This window comes from Rhyacophila brunnea, unplaced genomic scaffold (genome assembly GCF_057557595.1).
Source record: "Rhyacophila brunnea isolate RB1 unplaced genomic scaffold, BYU_Rbru_1.0 scaffold_5, whole genome shotgun sequence".
Taxonomy (NCBI): domain Eukaryota; kingdom Metazoa; phylum Arthropoda; class Insecta; order Trichoptera; family Rhyacophilidae; genus Rhyacophila; species Rhyacophila brunnea.
The window spans coordinates 576,012-581,069 of record NW_028233170.1 but is presented as its reverse complement, the minus strand read 5'-3'; the positions used below and the strand labels follow the sequence as shown (position 1 = coordinate 581,069).

Genomic DNA, 5,058 nt, shown 5'->3' with positions numbered 1-5,058 from the left:
GCCAATATTGCCAATGTATAATTATTATGTATGGCCAATGTGTATGTATATTATCTATGATTATTTTCTCACAATCTTCCAAAATAATTCTCTGTGACAAACGACTTTCTGCGACGTGAGTGTTGCAAGCCGTACTAAAATGACAGCTATGTTATTAATTTTGTACTATAATTTCGCTAGAAAACGTCTTTTGGTACGCTTCTAGTACGACATCAAATATATTAATTACGCCTAAGATACCTTCTATAATTTCAAAATTAGAAAAAGATTTATTTTACAAATATAAACTATTCAGCCTCCCCAAACCAAAGCGAATATTCGCAGCGAATTATTCGCCAATCAAGCTCGTATTGGCTTACGGGACAGAGCACGCTTGCGCGACCGCCTTGCGTCTTGAGTGCGAATTTGCAGCGAATATTCGCTGCGATTTTCGGGAACTCTGTCGACAGCGAATTTATTCGCGGCGGACAATTTCGCCAAGGGAATTAGTAAAATCAAAATGGCGAAGACATTGAGCAGCTGATCGAGTTGGTCCGGAAATATCCAATCCTTTATAATTTCTCTGACAGTGACTACAAAACATGAGAAAGAAAGATAAGATATGGGATGAAATTGGCAGGGAAATTGTTGAAAATGGTATGAAGGTCGTCATAATAATATCTTTTATCTTTGTCTAACCAAAGTATGTAAAGTTTTTTGACAGGATGAATACGCTATTATAAATAAATAACTTTAATCTAAGGTCCCGATATTTAAAAAATACATATTATTAATTTGCGTCATGCACAGCCTTTAATAACAGAAACTTTATAACTTTGATTGTTAGGGCACTGACAGTTCTAACTTATTGCGATCGTTTGACGTTTTGGTTTCGACTTACGAGCAGTCATATCAATAATGTTATAATTAGGTATCATTTACAATACCTACTTCAATCATATTCGGTATCGGTCACGTAAATACCCATTTTATATTCGTTGATAATATTTTTTTAGGTTAGATAGGTAGTCTTTAAGATTATTTTTTTGCATCTAACATTATGCAGCATAGCATTTCTATTGTAGCTAAAGATATAATATACATATAGGTAGATAAGTAGGTACTCCATGTCGTCATTGTGGTATTTTGTAAGGTTTTAGACCAAAAACCTTACATACTACTTACTATCGGGTTATTTACAGTAGGACATAGGTACCTAGGTTGTTTGTTTTTTGATCTCAAGAGACCTCAATCACAAAAACGATATTATGTACCTATATACCTACTAGGTATATATTTCCTTCATTATGTATAGGTATATTGAGCTAATAAACTGGTTTTGCCCAGTGCCGACCGCGAACCAAGATAATATCTACATGTTCCATGTACCTACCTAACATAACCAATGTTTTCTGTTTCACATTAATTTGTATACCTACCTACAAACATTTTAAACTTAATTGAGATGTTCTTAAACTTCTGTTCATGTAATATTATGTAGGTAGGTATATCTTGGTCTGCATTAGGCAATAAGATTAATAATTTTATGTGCATGTAAATATAAAGGTCAGGTACCTCCTCTAAGTACATAATATTATATTATCATCATGGATACCTACCTGAATGATGTTGGAGATATACTAATAAATGCTTTGTGATGAATTTAATTTTAGCAAAGATCTTCAACCTTTCAACGTAGGTACAAAGCACCAGAAGAAATTAAAAATGAAATCCCCGGCATTAACAGGAATAAAATAATATTTCATCATCAACATCAGTCGGGGTCATTCCACTGCTAGATGAAAGCCTCTTCTAGCTCCTTCTACTATTTTCGGTCTCTAGTTCTTCGCTGCTACATACTTTTATTGTACTTCACGTGAACAAAGAGATCAACTAAGTGAAGTGTCAATCAACAAAAGTGGCATTTGTGCACAATGTTAATGAATTTTCCAAAACATTAAGTGTGATAATATAATATACAAGGATGAATAAGGCGTGGGCGAGGGCCAAGGTCCATTTTATGATTCCTCTATTGATGTACCTATTTTTATTAAGAAAAATGTTTGCCGTAGAATGGGGTGAATACTGAATAGACCCTTTTTAAAATTTCTATTTTTCTGCTACACATTATTCGGACAAATATGAATGACTTAAAACCTGTTTCTATGGACATAATCATACTCTAAAATATTTTTCAACTACCATTTATTATCAAACAGCCAATTTTGTGTGATGTCTCTTTCTATCCAGCGTTGGGGTGATTATAGACATGGCGGGTGGATAGAATCGAATAATGGTAATTTCCTAATGTTAAAAATGTAATTAAGTACCTACTGTACATTACAAATTTATGTAGGTACATTTAAGTATGTAAATCAAAATCAAAAATATAAATTTAAATGTTATACAACACAGTATCATGTAAGTATTTAAAAAAACATATACTTACATAAACATCTATTTATCCAAGAATTATTTGATACTTGAATCTGTATTTTATATACCATATTCGATGGATGTATGTGGTGTATTTTGTAAAATATTTGGTATGTATTTATTATTTAACTAAGCGTATTTAATTTGCTACGTGACCTGTAGCTCTTTTATAATCACAAATTATTGTTGAATGTTCCGAAAATGAGTTTATGTGCCGAAACAGCTGTCAAGGTAAATGACTCATTAACAAAAATAACTATATTTCAAAACCATTATAATCCATCTACCATATAAACACCATTTCAAGTAATAAAGAAATAAAAAGTCACCTAATTAAATAATATTATACTAGAAAAAATATACTATCTATATACCCACTTAATTTTCATTTAAAGTTGTAAAACGCCCGGTTACTAAATAGAGGAAGGACAGAGTCTTCTGGCACGACCGAATCACATTGGAACGGTGTTATTGTCATTTGAAAGTAACAATACTGACACCTAAATGAGTCGCCTGCACTGCCAGAATCATCTGAACCCTGTCACCTATCTATATACAATTTATTGTTATTTTTTTTCATATTTGTCCATTTTATTACAATATCGTGTTACTTTTAAAGCTCATTGTAATTCTAATAATTATATAAATATTTTTCTTGTATTCTGTGCAAAAATGATTATTAAAACTTTCTTAACCTAAGCCAAGTATTTTTTATTGAATGATCCTGCAAAAAATTCAAGTACAGTTAAGTGACATATTTTGTTTCAGTGTATAAGCCATAAATAAATATACATAAATTATATTTAATATATACATGTATACTGTATGTATAGCCACGGTTGGTCTTGCACTTGTTGCTGTAGCTATGCGATCTGGTGTGGTCCATTATCCAAAAACACTCAATCACATCCCTGGTCAAACAGCGGGCAGCCGTGTAGTGAGTCTGGCTGGCCTATGGTGGCACTATAATGATTTCAATATACACAGTCTGTTAATTTGAATATGTTTTCGACTGAAAGTTGTAAAAATATTAGAAATCAGGATTTAAATAATTAAAAAACTGTTTCATTAAATATCATATTCATACCTATGCAAAATTTTGATTCCTTTGAAGTACCTGTACAAAATACGGATGAATATAAACCAAACAAAAATATTTGTTACTGGTACTGCCATAGTAAAGTAAAGTTTAACATACTTCCCTAATAAAACAAAATTCCCAATTCTTGTCGTTCTGTAGATGTTTCATTTCAGTTTTTACCAACGATCCACTAAATATGAATTGGTCATAAACACTCAAAGGAAATCTGGCACTCACTGCCAGAATGTCCATGTCAGACATGTCAGATACCTGCATAAAAATAAATGTCATGTTATGATATTTATTACGAATTTCACATTTACAGAAAATTTTCTGCGCTCATTTTTGAAAGTCTCCAAGTATGACGGGTATATTCGCACATGGGTGCAGTTAATGCACCCAATGATTTTCGGGAAACCTGCCCTTTCTTGAAGTCTGAAATTAAAAAATATTTTTACCGACACAAAATAATATTCCCGTTAAATTCTTATTGAGTAGGTAATTTACTTGTTGTGTCTATGCGCAGTTACTCTAGTTACATGACATGTACATTGTAATATTGTATAAATTGATCAGAGGGTATCAACACAACACTAAAGACTGTCAGCGCTGTATGGCGACTGTATGTAAGTATTACTAAGCACTGCTATTATAGCATCGGACACGTTTCCTATGCATCTGCTTACTGATGCCTGGCTCATTGCGCAGAAGACTTGGTCTACCCGTTTTTGGTACGCTCCCTCTGCGTAGAAACGCAAAATAGTCAAAACCTACAATTCAAATAACGGAGACATGTTATTTCAATAGCATATTACCTTCAAATCCTGTTAACCCTTCATGGTAAATGCTTATTTATAATATGTGCAGTTATGAAACTGAGTAAATCTATCTTACCTATGAGCCATGGCAATCTTGCCCTGTCATAAAGTAAGGTTATATTAAATGTCGATGTAATTTGTCGCACGCCATCTCATTATATCTTCAGCGTGTAATAAGCATTCAGAAGACGTGTACATTTTGTCAACACACAACTGTCACTTTGACATTCGTATATGTATTTAGTCTATGGCTGCATCCAATGCTGCCACCTTGTTTCAGATAATTAAAATACACTTTACGCAAAGTGGGTAAAAGTTGTAGCAATTCTGAAAGCGCTATAGTGTACGTGTATTTTTTATATTTAATTCATAAAAATTATAGAATAATTGGCGTAAAATATTAATAATATTTACAATTTTAAATCTGGCGCGTAAATAAAATTATTTAGTCTATGGCTGCGTCGCTGACGCTTTGGTGTGGGGCCAAACGCGAAATTCGCATCAAATCCAAGCGGTAGCGACAGCGATAGCGAGGGCGTTGCGAATTCGCTGCGAATATTCGCTTTGGTTTGGGGGAGGCTTTCAACCTTAACCGTTTGACTTGCATGCCAATGGAGCGCCGGCATAGCGATCACCGATGTAATATATATGCCAGCGCTCCATTGGCACGCAAGTCAGACGATTTACAACAGTCTTCGGACTTTTTTTTCGCGTGAAGCACCCTAGCTTCTAAACCAGGCTCGT

General features: G+C 33.6%; 1 long non-coding RNA gene across 1 annotated transcript; it reads right to left on the bottom strand.

The window, feature by feature from the left end:
- Positions 1–3,116: 3,116 nt before the first annotated feature.
- Positions 3,117–4,534, bottom strand: LOC147065864 (uncharacterized). The gene is made up of 3 exons (XR_015071604.1): positions 4,391–4,534; positions 3,503–3,766; positions 3,117–3,378 (listed from the first exon to the last, which is right to left on the bottom strand). It is a non-coding gene; the product is annotated as an uncharacterized LOC147065864 (long non-coding RNA).
- Positions 4,535–5,058: the final 524 nt, after the last annotated feature.